Source organism: Euphorbia lathyris, chromosome 2, assembly GCF_963576675.1.
Source record: "Euphorbia lathyris chromosome 2, ddEupLath1.1, whole genome shotgun sequence".
NCBI lineage: Eukaryota > Viridiplantae > Streptophyta > Magnoliopsida > Malpighiales > Euphorbiaceae > Euphorbia > Euphorbia lathyris.
In genome coordinates this window covers 138115211-138131130 of record NC_088911.1, presented here as the reverse complement: position 1 = coordinate 138131130, position 15920 = coordinate 138115211, and positions in this window count along the sequence as shown.

The following is a 15920-nucleotide window of genomic DNA, read 5'->3' as shown; positions in this document are numbered from 1 at the left end:
ACATTTTTATTTTTTTTAAAGGACTTTAATATCACAAATATTAATATGTATATGCTTTTATATTTATTTATTTATTTTGAAAAAATATGTTTTCTTTATGGTTGAAAAATATGATTATATTATTATTATTATTATATATAAATAATAATTAAAAAATATAAAAAATAACAATTCCCATGGAGGCTTCATCGATATTACCTACCAAATAAAAGGCCTGTTCAGAGAGACTATCGAATTCTCCGGAAAGGATCAATTTAAACCCTTTAATTGTTTCTGCTAAACCGACATATTTTCCCGGAGAACCAGTAAATACTTCTGCTACGAAAAAGGGTTGTGATAAGAAACGTTCAATTTTTCGTGCTCTTGCAATGGAGACCCTGTCCATCTGACTAAAACCTAACGTGCTTTTTTTTGATTAAAAATGCACTTTTTTGAATGCAGATGAAATAAATAATATTACGTTAATTGAGTTGTATATTCAAAATTGATTAGTTTAACATCAAGAATTTAATATGTGTGATTATATTTCATCATTATGTATCAAACTAAAATATTAAGGTATTAATAAATAAATAAAAACTGAAAATATATATCCCTTGATATTCTTCTATTTGGGGTTAAAGGGTGTTTGGTTGCTTCTTTTTCATATCATGTTTGCCTTTTCACTATGAAAAAGAGAATTTTAGTTGTTTGGTTAGACACATGATGTTTGCTATTTGTGGCTGAAAAGTAGTTTTTTTTAGGGTAATTAATTTATTAGTCCCTATATTTTGACAAAACACACAGTTTAGCCCCTGTATTTTCAAAAACACACGGTAAAGTCCCTAACCTTTTTCTCGATGAACTGTTTAGTCCCTAATGCTTGTCTCGATGAACTGTTTAGTCCCTGCCGTTAGACTCTCATGAAGATTCTATTAGTCAATTTGGATTTGCGTTCTTCTTTTCCTTTATTTTCATTTCCTTTAAACTCTACTGAAATCAACTTTGAGTGTTCTTCTTCTTAATTTTCTTCTTAATCGTTCAAATTCGTAAGCATTGGGTCTGTTTTTTTTTCTCGTTCTCCATACAAAAAGGTTCTTCTTCTAAATTGGATTTTCTCTTCTGAAATTTGAAGGTAAATAGTAAAGGGTAATTTAGTCATTTCCGAATTCATAAACAGAAAAAAATCTAACAAACAGACAAAAGGACTAAACAGTTTACTGAGAAAAAGGTTAGAGACCTTACCATGTGTTTTTGAAAATACATGGACTAAACAGTGTGTTTTGTCAAAATACAGGAACTAATAAATTAATTACCCTTTTTTTTTTTTTTATAAAAGGTATATATTAGCCCAACCAAACATGCCCTAAAATATTGAATTAAATGAAGGCTTAATATATCCCTTACCCCTTGAACTTATCCAAAAAGGTTTATTGGCCCCTGAACTTACATGACGTTTATTAGCTCTCTAAACTTGCTTAAATCGTAATGATTAAGTCCCTAAATCTATAAAAAGTCATAAAAATGTACAAAATAAAAAGTTAATTTTTTTTAAAGACTTAAAATCACGAAGTAAGCCTTTACCTTTAAGTTTTGAATTTTTTTTACGGATTTAGACAAATTGCAATGTAGATCATTTTAAACAAGTTCAGAGGGCAAATGGATCACTATAAGCAGTTCAAGAGGCCAACGAGTCCTTTTAAATAAATTCAGATGGTTAATAGGTTATTTTAAGTAAGTTGAGGGGGCTAACGAGACACTATATAAGTTCATGGGGCCAATCAATCTTTTTGGACAAGTTCAGAGAGTTTTGATGTACTAAGCCTTAAATGAATTAACTCGCACAGAGACTAAATTGACCTAAAAACAAAAGTTATATGACTACAAATTCAATTTTTGAAATTATCTATTTAGTCCATACTTATAAAGTTGTTTTGCACTTTGACCCAAAGTAGGTATATACGTATGTGTATGGATTTACCTAATGCCATGTGCTTGGCAGTTTTCTTCTTTATGCAGCTACAAGACTCATTCTAAGGGTTTGAACTATTCAATTGTGATGATATCATTTATTTTCTTTATGATAATTACTTTTGATTAATTAGTTAGAGATTACAAAAACATTCATTAGTTAAAATTTGATCCTAACGTTTTTAGGGATGTGTAAATTTGGCTGTAACGTATGAAATAGTATAAATTTAAATGTGTAAATTTGACTGTAACGTATGAAATAGTATAAAATAGTATAAATTTAAGCTTTAACGATTTTAAGTAAGATCAATTTTAGTCATATGTTATCGAAAATTTGAAAAAATTGGTTCGACTGTTATTTAACTGTAGCATTGGACCTTCCAAGTATTATTTACGTCTAAGATATTTAGGTTTTACTAACACAATTAAAAATAAAAAAACTGTTAGATTGCTAACAACTGAGCAATGGCGAATGCAGGATTGGTCGGTTGGAGGGGACTGATTTTACACGTGCGTCTGTAATTTTTTTTTTTGCTAAATCGAACTTGTTCAAATTGTTTTCGTATATATATATATATATACGTGTTATAATCTGAGTGGTCAATGACCAATTTTTAAGAACCAATATAAAACTTCTCAAAATTAAGCTACATTGTGTTTAAGATTCTTAACATGTAAAAAGAATTGTATCTAATAGAAAAAAACGGATATAGAAATTTGGATTTAAGAAAGACCAAACAGGCCAAAAAAAATTAGAATTTTGGATTTAGAGAATGACCTAACAGGCTAATTTTTTTTTTAAAATTTTGGATTTAGCGAGAGCTTAACAGGACATGAGCGAACTTAGTACCCCATCAATTTCTTTTTGGAGATAGGAGGGCCGGAACCACCACAACCTCAAATTTTGTGGAGACAGAAGGGCCGATACTCCCATGGTCATGGTGGTTCCGGCGGCCGAAGGGCCCGGTATATGCCCCTGCAACTAAGGACCAGTTTCGCATTGTTGTGCCCAACAGAACCTGCTGTAGGAAAAAGTGTTATGCGAAAAAACTGATGAGTGTTGGTAAAAACACAATAAAAATTCTAAAAACTCAAGAAGTAAAAAACTCAACAGAACCTCCACTTTCTTTAAAAGCTACAAATTGTAGTTTTTTCTCAAAGCAACTTTCTCAATTTTTAAGGAAAGCATTTTTGTATTTACCAAACGTTGCTTTTAACTGAAAAAACTGCTTTTGGAGTCTGGAAAAGTAATGAAAAACGCATCCTAAATCTGTCACATATAATTTAATAACAAAAAACTTTATCTAAATGTCTAAAATGCTTACTATCTTACTAATACAGTTACAAATAACTAGAAAAACAAAATGTGTGAAATTGAGATTTCGAGCCCTACCATACATGTCTATTTTCTTAGTAGCTTGTGACAAAAGAGCACTATTCCTACTTCAGAGTGGGTATCCTAAAATTCACAACAAAATTGAATCGGGAGAGAATCATTTTAAAATAATATTCATAATATATTGCATATATTATAGAAATTTGAAAATAATAATATTGTTAATATACCCAGGCCCGTAGCTGAGTATAAGGTGCCCTCCTGCGGCCTAATTTGTTTTTTTTTTTCTTAATGAAATTTTAGGTCTATGATCTTTCATACTCCCTCTATTCTCAAATAAGTGTCGTTTTAGATAATTGTTTTTGTTCTTTTTTTAAGTGTCGTTTTTGTTTAAAAATAAAATTTAGTATAGTTTTTTGATCTAAGCATTTAAATTTTGTCTTGATTTATGTGTTTTTTAAGCTTTCAAAGTTTTTTCTCCAACCATTATAGGAGAGAGAATTTTTATTTAGTTAATCCATGTAAATTTATTAATTTAAGTGCATAATTAATTGTCTTTCTTAATTTGTGTGAAAAACTCTAAAACGACACTTATTTAAGAATGGAGGGAGTATTTTTTTGGTTCATTAATCTCTTTATCTTTAATTAGATATATTAAGCCCCTTATCTTTTATTTTGGCCACAGTAAACCCTTGATGACCAGAAAAATCAATTTTAAACATAATTAGATATTCACAACTTTCTAATTTGGTAAGCAATGACTTAATGTGATAAAAAATAAATGATCAGAAACTTAATGTATCTAAATAAAAGATTAAGGGCTTAATAAATCAAAAACTGAAAGATCAAGGGCCTAACTATGCTTTTTGTCTTTTATTAATTTCGTATTTGATTATTGAGTTCACTAAATGAACTGGACGTGAGGGGGTGTTAGACCCTTCAAGTATGCCTCTTAAAGTAAAAAAAAAAAAAAATATGAATATAGATATGAAAAACACATGAAAATAAATTCAAGTATTTCACATAGGACCCCAAAATCTTTAAGACGTCTCTGAATATACCTTACCGTTTTATTAGTCTTATTAATACTTCATTAATGTCTATGATTTTTTTTTAAAAAACATATAAAAAAGAACAAAGGGGTATATTATTTGACTAAATTTGAATTCTCTTTTTTTTTTTTGTTGGTAACAGAGGAAGGGCTTACACCCAAAAAAACCAGAAAAAAACAATAGCACAACAGAAATTAAACTATATCAACTCCATTTGAGATGAAGCCAATCTAGTCTTCCAGCAAGATGTCACGGAGGCCTGCAGGCTGTCAATCACACTCGTGATGACCTAAGGGAAAAGTTCCTGCGAAGTTCGCCATCCAATCTGCGGTTCTGTTACCTTCCCGGAAGGTATGAACCACTTTGACGTCCCAGTTTTGCTTCAGAAGGGTTTTGCACTTATCTATTAGCCAATAGTATCTGTGATTGGATCCACCACTACCTTGCACCAGTTTCACAACACCTAGCGAATCCAGCTAAAAAATAACCCGCCTATATCCTTTGCTCTAGGCCAGCACCATCCCGTAATAAAAACCCCAGAATTCTGCAAGTTCCGCCGTACAGATTCTGAGATTACAATTAAAGCCCCCTTTCCAGTCACCTTTCTCATCTCTGATTAAACCCCCTGCGCGGCCGCTGGCCCCGGGTCTCCCTTACTAGCCCCATCACAGTTAACTTTTACCCAATTCTCTCCCGGCGGAATCCAAACAACATTCCTTCTTTTCTTCCTTGAATTTCCCGACTCATCCGCCACCCTACTCTCTAAATACGCAGTGGCCTGGCTCATAATTACTTCCTGTTTCCGCCGAGGATCCAGATGAGTAGAATTAAAAACAACCTCGTTTCTCCACTTCCATATCCACCAGCACGCGAACGAGAAAACCGACTGCCACTCAATCCCTTTCCAGCGAGTACAGATCGCTAAGTTCATAGTAATCCAGTCCTTCAGATTTCCTATGCTAAATTTCTAATACCAGTTAGCAGGAACAAACAGCTCCCAAACTTCCTTTGCTTTAGTGCAATCCCGTAAGAGATGGATGATTGACTCATCTTCCGCGCAGCTTGGACATTTCGCATTTGTTATCAGCTGGCGCCGGACCCTATTGCAGTTCGTTAATATTGACTCCCGCTGCACCAGCCAGATGAAATACCAGACTCGCTCCGTGGCGCCCAAGCTCCACGTTAATTTCCAATTCTGGGATGCTTCCCCATTCGCACGACTCGGCATATCAGAGTGAATTAGCTAATACATTGATCTCACCGAGAAGCTCCCAGAGGCATTTTTACGCCAAATCCAGCCATCACTTTCAGCACTATCTTCGAACAAAACATAAGACGCAAGCTGCATCAGGATCCCGTCGGGTAAAAAATTCTGCATCCTAGCCCAATTCCAACCTCCCGTATCTGCCCAATACTTGCTGACATTACAATTGATCTCATCATCCGGGATCGCGGTTATACTAACTGCAGTAAGGGCCAATTCCCCTATCCACACATCTGTCCAGAACCGGATATCCTTCCCTGTTCGGAGAAGTCTCCCCAATCCTCGAGTAATATCCTTAGCACTCTCCACTAAGCCCTTCCAAACACGACTACCTCCTCTCACTCTTCTGAACATATCCATTCCCTTCCCTCTCTTTGCATACTTCTCCTTAACAACTCGAGTCCAGAGCGTCCCAGGATCCGTAAGCATTTTCCAATTAAGTTTAGCTAACAAGGCTATATTATACTTTCTTGTCTGACAAATGCCTAAACCCCCCGTGTCTCTCTTCTGACAGACTCGCTCCCAGTTAACCAAGCTAATCTTTTTACTTCCGTCTCTGCTTCCCCAAAGAAACTTCCTGTTGATGAAGTCCAAAGTATTACAAGTTTTAACTGGGAGGAGATTAGTTTGCATTGTGTAGGTTGGTATAGCATTGAGGACTGATTTGATAAGGGTTGTTCTTCCGGCCAGCGACAACGTTTTCTCTCTCCAACCCGACAGCCTCTCCTGAACTCTCTCCACAACATATTTGAAACTATCCACGGTTACTTTCTCATGGATAACTGACACTCCCAGATACCTGCCCAGGGAGTTAGTCTTTTTAATCCCCAATTCCTCAACCACGCCCAACTGGTCTTGCTCGATGGTATTCGCCGAAAAAAAATGCTTGATTTATTCAAGCTAACCCGTTGTCCTGAACAGTCATAGAAGTAGCTCAGCACTGATTTTACCACTTGAGCTTGCTCTCGATTCGCTTCTGCCATCAAAACTATGTCGTCAGCAAAGAAGCAGTGCGAAAGCGGAGGGCCATCTTTCGATAATGTTATCGGCTTCCAAACCTTATCTTCAACTGCATCAAGGATCAAATGGTTGAGGCGCTCAAGGCAAAGCACGAAGAGAAAAGGCGATAGCGGATCGCCTTGTCTGATACCCCTTGAAGGTTTGAACCTCTCACCCTGCTCACCATGCCACATAACATTCATATAGGAATTCGACACACACTTCATAATGATATCAATCATACCTCTCGGTAAAGCAAGACTGCTCAGCGTGTCTTCAATAAAACCCCAGCTAAGACGGTCATACGCCTTCTCAAGGTCCAGCTTTATAACCATCGCCCCTTTTCTACCCTTCCTGTGTTTCAGGGAGTGAACCGTTTCTTGAATGAGAATGATATTGTCCGAGATTTGCCTCCCAGGGACGAAGCTGCTTTGCATTGGGCTCACCACACCGGAAGCAGCGGCTTCAATCTGTTAACAATACACTTAGTGACCAGTTTGTAGGAAACATTACATAAGCTAATGGGTCTAAACTGGGAGAAGTCCTCAGGAGCATTAGTCTTCGGAATTAGCGTGATATTAGTATGGTTGGTTTCCTCCTCCAACACCCCCTCATTCAGCACTTTCAGGACGTGCTTGCTCGTGTCCTGACCAACAATACTCCAAAACCTCTGATAGAAACCGGCCTGGAGCCCGTCCGGGCCAGGAGCCTTCCAAGGGGCCATGGCAGAGAGCGCCGTATAAACCTCCTCAGCATCGAAAGCCTTGGAGAGAGAGGCCTGCTCCTGATCATTAAAAGGGGGAAACACATTTCTAGCATTAAATTGGATTTTAGAGGGACATTCTTCCATATACAACTTACTAAAAAATTCCAGAGCCATATTCTTCAGGGCCTCGCTGTCCCAAACCCAGTTTCCCTCGGAATTACGAAGACCATTGATTTTATTGCGTCTTCTCTGAATGATGGTTGTCGTATGGAGAAAGGACGTGTTTCTGTCCCCTTCCCGGAGCCAGAGAATTCTTGATTTTTGAGCCCAGTAACATTCCTCTTGTTTCAGAATGTCGTTCAGTTCATCCAGAAGTCTCCTTTTTAGTCTGATCAGGCCCTGAGTGCACCGCCCTGATAGAGCTCTCTGAACCCCTGCCAGTCTTGTATACACTCGGTTCCTCCGTCTGAAAATATTCCCAAAAGAGTGGCTATTCCAATTGCTGATCCTAGCCGTTAGGTTCTGGATTTGGTCGCTTAGCTTTTCCTCCTGGTTCCACCAACTGGCAATCTGATCCTTGAAGCCCGGTGCTTCTAACCAGGCGTTTAGAAAACGAAACGGGGCCTGAATTCTCCTGCAATTCTGACTCAGTTCCATGAGGATGGGAACATGATCAGACTGGTTCCTTTGGAGATGCCTAATAGTGGCTTCAGGGAATCTATGTCTCCAATCTACATAACATAGACCCCGATCAAGGCGACAAGCAATGCGAGTTCTCGGAGTAGTACCGCGGAACCAGGTGAAGGGAGGACCTACAAAGCCCAGATCCACCAGACCAAGATCCGTAATCCAGTTTTTAAACAAAGTGCTTCTATCAATAGACCCATCTGCCCCGCCTTGCTTCTCCACCTGAGAACTGATACAATTAAAGTCACCACACAACAACCACAGATGGTTAACCATCCTTTTCATCTCCTTCGTACTCTCAAAAAAAAGTTTCTTATAGCTCATCTGGGGTCGCACATAGACAGCAGTGAGCAAGAACAGAGAATTCTGAAATAAACCCTATTTCATAGTAACCAGACAATGAATGAATTGGGTATTAAGACATTTGACCTCAACCTCCAGCTCGCTATCATCCAGAACAGCCATATCCCACCGCTGAATCCTTCCGCTTCAACAATCGTGTAATTGGGAAGCTGCACTTGCCTACTGACATCTTTAGCACGAGAGCTAGGAACTCTGGTTTCCACCAAACACAGCATAGAAGGCCTATAAATCTTCACTAAATGACGGAGAGCCCTTTGAAAGGCGGTGCCGCCAGCACCGAAACAATTCCAAGAAAGAATCTTCATAAGAGGTAATACTCAACGGAACACCACTACCTCACTAACCAGGGATTAGGAACTCTTCTGGGCACTCCCACCACCCATATCCCCTCCCTTCTGTCTAACATGGTCATGCAACAATTGAATCAGCTTGTCATCCCTTCCCTTCCCCATCTCGAATTTAGCTTTGTTCATATCAATAGGTTGAAGAGCAGCTCGTGTTACCGACTCAGTTCTAACTCGCTTACCTCGGTTATTACTTAAGCTGTTTTCATTTTGCTGGTTCTGGTCTGTCCCAACATCATCCTCCATGATCATCTCCTGGTTCTCTGTCTCCAGGCTTGCGAACGGATTGGTATCCCAAATTCCATTCTGACCTTGATTAATGCTTGTAGATGCCCCCGTTCTTTCACCCAATTTTCCAGTTGCTCTCCTTGGTTTTTCATTTTTAGGTCTGCCGCTGTGTTCATTCTGATAGCTAAAACCCTCAAAATTAATACTCGTTGATGGCACAGTCTTACTCGACAACTCGAACGGGTTCCGGGTCTGTTGATTGTCCGTCCTCTCCAGTCCCTTGAAATTACCTCTATTGTCCCTACCCTTCGGTGAAAACTTTCGCCTTGGCACTATCATCCAGGGCCCATAGTCCTCTATGCTGTTCACGGTGTTGCCTGTTTCAGGGTCCTGTGGTGCTTCCTGAACTATGTTAGTGTTCCCATCCTTCTTAGCACTGTCCTCCTGTTCAACGACCATTGCAATTGACACGGATTGTTCCTTTGGTGGTATCGCACTCGGCCAACTACATCCCGTTTTGAGATGTCCATACCTTCCACAATTTGTACAGGCTTTGTGCAGACCCTCATATTCCACTCTCTGTATATCCCCCTCCAATTCAAACTGGGCAATAAGAGGTTGTTGCAGGTTTACCTCAACACAGACACGAGCAAAGCGTCCCCTAGCCTTTTGAGCAGTGCTTTCGTCAACCCTGATTGGTTTTCCAATAGCCTCTGCTATTCCAAGGAGAACATCAACATCGTAATAGAGAAGAGGTAATTGGGGAAACCTTACCCAAACCAGCGATTTTTCCACACATGCTGCAGCTGGGTTAAAATCTGCATCCCATGTTCTGACTGTCAGATAATGCCCCTGAACCAGCCAAGGTCCATCATTGATAACATGGTCGCGGTCCATATCGTTATCGAATTGGACAATATGAAATCCCTCCCCAAGGTCCATCATACTAAAACCCGCAATCGGATTCCAAAGTTCCGCTGTTCTTTTCTGTAGCGCCACATAGCCCAAACTTCTTCCCAGCAACTTGATCACCAGCGCCTTTTCCCAAGGAACACTAAGTCTTTTTTTCAGTTCAGGATCAATAGTTACCCGTGGGCAGAGCGGATTGGTGTCCAGAGTATTGATCATAAGGAGCCCAGCCGTTCGAAGGTTCGTGCGAGTTCGCGAGGGAGTGGTGGCGTTCTTTGCTTCAGCAATGTCTTTCCAGGAGCGGCGCGGGGCGTCAACCTCCCCAGCAGAACGGTTGCCGCTTAAATCAGGCGGAACAGGGTACGGTGGCCGAATGGGATTGGAGAAGGGTGTCGTCATCGGTGCCCTAGCGAGAGAGAAAATTTGGTTATATTCGTTTCCATTTGAATTCTCTTTTATTCACTTTAAAATGATTATATCAAAATGAATTTCAATCATATATTATTTATTTATTTTGATAAATATGCATATATTAAATCTCAAAGTAGAAACGATCTGAACAAATTAATCTCCAAATCGAAGAAATGCAATCCCCATCAAAATTATAGGAGAATCAAAATCTTTTACTCGGCTAACAAAACCATGGGCTACCTTGTTTCAATCTCTATTGAATAAAAGAAAACAAACACGAAACAAAAAAGGAACTAAAACATAAAGCATCCGAGTACAAAAGGCATGAGTAAGATTGGAGAATTGACCCAGTAACTAGTCCTTCCACAGCGTTCTTAACGTCAAATTCATTGCATATATTAGTAAAGCATCGAATTCAAATTTCTAGTCAGGTTAAGGCTAAAACGAATTCAAATTTCTAGCAATTAAAGTTATCCTACTTGCAATCCATATTCCCCTCAAAATATATGACAATTGATTTTTATGACACCGTTCAGAAGAATTTCATATGAACTTTTAAAATTTAATTTTAAATCTTCTATAGATACATCGAAAAATCGTATTAATAAGATAGTATAACAACATTTCTCACTCTATATATTACAAGCGTTTCATATGTAGAATTTTTTTTAACTATGTTAATTCATATATTTTTAGTCTTAATTTTATGGAACGATACATTCTTGTTGAAAAAAAGAGGAAACTACTATTTTATCTTTTACCCATCCATTAAACTTGATTTTTTTATTTAATTTCAGTAAATTTTCATTTAATAAATAATTATATAAGAAATCTAAAAGAAGTAACTGCAATTTGGAAAAACTAAAATAAAAAGTATGATATTTTATTTACTAAAAGATTATATTAATTTGGTGATACAATACAGATAAAAAAGTTAGTTATCTATAAAATAAATTTGAACTTGACTTTAATGTAATTTTTTCAAAAACACTGGTCTTTGTTCTTGGGCTTATGGGCTTTTTTTTTTTGTTACAGAAAAGCCTTGGTCTTTGTTCCTGGGCTTGTTTATCTTTAGGAAAATTACACAGAAATTCATCTTTTAAAAATTATTTACAACTATGTCAAGTCATAATTTTAGATTTTGTAAAACTAGTAAAATCAGTACTTTTAATATATTTTAAGGATTAGAATTTATAAATTAGAAGTCTAAAATATATTTTCTAGAGTTTATAATTTATGAATTGGAGTCTAGAATTTTTAAATCATGGTGTAAAATCATAATATATAGGGAATAATGATATATTAAGAATTAAGTTTGACGATATGATTAGTTGTAATTTTGAACTTAATTATGATATTCATGTATTTGACCCTTTATCTTTTCAATGGCTTTTCCTACAATTAGTTTAAAAACATAAAATATTTATAAAAAAAAACATCATTGTTTCAAGCTGCATTTTTTACACACACACAAAATTGAATATGAATGTATAATTAAATAATTATGAATAAAAATTATTTTCAGAAATTATTTTTAGATTATAATAATTATGCATACAAATTATTTTCAGAAATGGTAAACAAGCATTGTTTATATAAATTTAAACATAATCATTTTAATAGTTATGGAGTGGAAATGGAATCATGAGCGTGCCAGTGATTTATAGTACCTACGAATTTTGGAATGCATTGAACTTAGGAATCAAACGATTGTTAGGAATAAAAAGGAGCAAATAATTCTTTAAAGCCCGGATTATTAAGAGCTAAATTGTAAGAATGCCGGAAATATAAAGTGTAAGAACTCGATTTGATTGCTTGAATAAACTAAAAATTATAAGAAAATGTATTGAAATAAAAGAAAAAGTGTAGAAATTTGGAATTGAAAGTAAATTTTGTAGTGTTTGGACTTGATTTTTGGATTATTTTTTTGCCGTTCTTTGCAAATGAGACCCATGATCTTCAACTCACGTGAGTAACTTCCAGAAGGTTTCAGCTGAAAGACGATCATCTCAACTGATTTCGAAAAACATCCAATTTGATAATCACTTAATTAATATTAAAATTAAATTACTTAAATAATTATTAATGGATTGATATTAATTAACTATCTTATCCATATAATAAAATTTAATTAAATTTCATATTAAATATAAATAATTAAAAATTGAATATACATTTTCTAAATTTTCTTTTTGAATATAAACACTAGTATATAGTCATTTAAAAAAGAAATTTTTTGAATTCTTATTTTAATTGGAAAAACTAAACCATATGAGATTCTTTTTTTTTTGAAACATATCCATATGAGATTCTAAATGTAATGTACCTTATTAATACATATGAAACAAGTGTCTGGATTATGGTATTATTAGTATAAAATAAATAAATAAATAAATAAATAAATAATGGAACATATTCGATTTTCTAGCTAGGAATTTTATTTTCAGAATTAGTCATGTCACTCAAATAGAAAAATGAGTTTGTTCTCATCAGAATAATTCTCCAACTCAGGTAGTGGTTCCAACAAATCATCATTCTCAACAAATTAAGTTTCATTATATCCATTAATTCATAAACTAATTTATAAGAAATTCACTTTGTATTTACTTCCTAGAGTGATCTACTACTCGTCAAATTATTAGAAGGATCTGGTTCTCCATGTCAATTGGAGGACATTCCATACATATTCTAACACGTATAACATGAACCCATATATATTATAAGAGGTCCCGCTATTTTAATTATTACGTGGAGTCACAATACACGTCCAAATGTGAATTGGGGATCCTCCGAGTGACATGGAAAACCGGGTGCTTAATATAAGAACTCCTATTACTGTATGAAGTTATCCACTAAGATATCAACGGTGTTTCAATCAGATTCTCTAAAACAAGAATCAGTGTTATAATCAACAAACGAGCATTAAAAATAGGAGTCTCTAATGATAATCCACACGAATGTGAGATGAACGAACGATGTGAGAAATCTCACTAAAAATTGACTAAGACTTAAAACAATGTTTTGGAAAATTTCTTGTATCACAAAAACAATACCCAAACCCTTTTGATGGTAGGGGATCCAATTTCATCCTTTTTGTTTTTAATCTGTGTGGAAGGACTATCGGTATTGATTAGGAAATCTGAGAGTAACTGAGCTTTGCATGGGATTCGGGTTAGCAATTCAGGACCAACTATTTCACATCTTTTCTTTGTGGGTGATCCAGTTATCTTTTTTAGAGCTACTTCTGTTGAATGTATTGCAGTTTGAAATCTATTAAATGTCTATCAAACAGCTTCTGATCAATGTATTCATTTTGACAAAATCGATATTAGTTTTAGTATGGGTGTGGGAGTGGAAAGCCGGAATAGGTGTGCGGAATTGCTAGGGGTGAGAGAAGTGAGGTCCTTTGAAAAATATTTAGGTTTACCATCATTGATTGGTAGGTCTAAAAAAGCAATATTTCAATTCCTTACGGACAGATTGATGAAGAGAAATGACATGTGGCAGGAGAAATGTTTATCTCGAGGGGGAAAGAGATTCTTATAAAGTTGATATCTTGTGAAAAGATTCTTGATCGGAGCCCTTCCCTGTGAGGCGCCGTTGGGATCGGCCAGGGACACTCTGATGCCTAAGTCAGTAATATTCTTGAGAGAATAAAATAGTAATCACAAAGTAGGGTTAGAATATTTTGTGTGTGTGCCTTTGTTGTCATGTTACAGGGGTATTTATATAGGTCTGAGTGATAACCATAATAACTCCCTTTTATTGCCTTTTTTAATAAAGTGTAATGCTCTTTTAATGCAGCTTAACTCTGACTTTTAACCTCCAAGTTGTTATTGCTTTTAAGGTATCATTAATGTTCATTAATGATGGTGACCCCGCCGTATAACAACTATTTGTCTTTATCATGGCGGATCGTCTTACGGGACGGACCCCGTATCCTTCTATCGTGGCGGATCGTCTTATGTAACAGACCTTGGATCTAGGATGGTCAAAGGCGTGTCACCGTATGCGTATCCCTCATCTAGCTGTTCGCCATATATACTAAGCTGGCGGATCTTTTTATGTCTTTTCTCCCTTTTGATCCTATTTTCATGGAATATTCCCAGCGAGGTCTTCATGATATCATTGCGGATGTTATCAGAAGCCCCCCTAAAAGGTCCATAAAGTCCTTTAGGGCTTTTTATCTCCTCCGCATGTAGGTGACATTTATTGCTTCTTGACTGACGTTTTTTCTTATTTCGATTGCCTTCTTAGTTCCTGCAAGAGTTTTCTGTGATTTTTCACCCTTTGCACACCAGATTTCCATGTAAGTTCATCATCCAATCTTTTTGGCTTGGACTTGATAATTTCTTATTTTGTCAAGCTTACTACGTACCCCATTAATTTTTTGGGAATCAAAGCCACGTAGTTCTACCGTCATTCTAGACATTCGCCACTCTAGCTTTGTTCCCCATTTTAAGCTTTATTCACATTTTTGGGGTTCTGGCACTCTAGGCACTTGTCTTTTTAGCTTTTACTTATTTTCCAAAGTGTTTTTACTTAGTTTTGGTGAAGGCAAGACTTCATTATCTTGAATGAAGACGAGATTTCATTGCTTTTGATGAAGGAGATTCGCCAATTGTAGCTTTATTTGGGCGTTCTTTGAGTCATTCGCCATTCGATAGGTTTTACTTTTGCCATCTGGGTATTTGCCTCGTGGGGTTTTTTCCTTCATTCGTCATATTTTGCATTCGCCACATCGGGCTTTTTCTTAGGTGTTCTTCGCGCCTTTCGCCATTTGATAGGCCTTACTTTTGCCATTTATGCATTTGCCTTGTGGGGCTTTTTTCTTTGTTCGCCATATTTTTCATTCACCACATCGGGCTTTTTCTTAGGCGTTCTTCACGCCTTTCGCCATTTGATAGGCTTACTTTTGCCATTTATGCATTTTCCTCGTGGGGCTTTTTCCTTCGCTAGCCATTGGGCGTATATTACCTCTTTGATTACATCCGCCTTCTTCAACTTTGCTATTTCTTCCTCTATAGAATTTGGAAAGAAATAGAACAAAACTAGACAAATGAATATAAGAAATATGGCGAGAAAGAATAAATTATAAAATATAGGGTACTATAACAGTTTAATGCACATATAAGAATACGTAAAAATACTAATTTTTAGGCCCATGGTTCCGTCTTTTCTGAGCAACTGTAGTTGCATCTTCCACCATGTTTAGCCTACGTGTCAATAATGACTTGCTTCATCTCCCATCCTTCAATCGACATTGTTACTACCAATGCATCTACATGTGGAGAGATTACTGGAACTGTTTCTGCAAAAAGGGTGATTGGGGGATGTTTTATCCAGGGTGGATATTTTGACTTCTTTTTTCACAGGTGGCTGATACCCTGGTCTATCTGCTATGACATTAATGACACTTTTGGATTTCTTTCTAGGCTCTATCTTTTGCTTGTCGTTGTCTTGTTATTTGGTATTCTAGAAAATGTATCTTCTACTTTTCCAGCTCCCAGCAAGCTTATATGTCATGGCCATTTCTTCTACGGAACCTACAATTCGCCTTGGCGTACATGCTCCCCTCCTTTGGGTTTGGGATATGTAATGTCCCGTTTATACTGATTCTTCTTCTTTATATTGTGGCAAGTTGGGAGCTTTAAGCCTTTTGTCCGCCTCA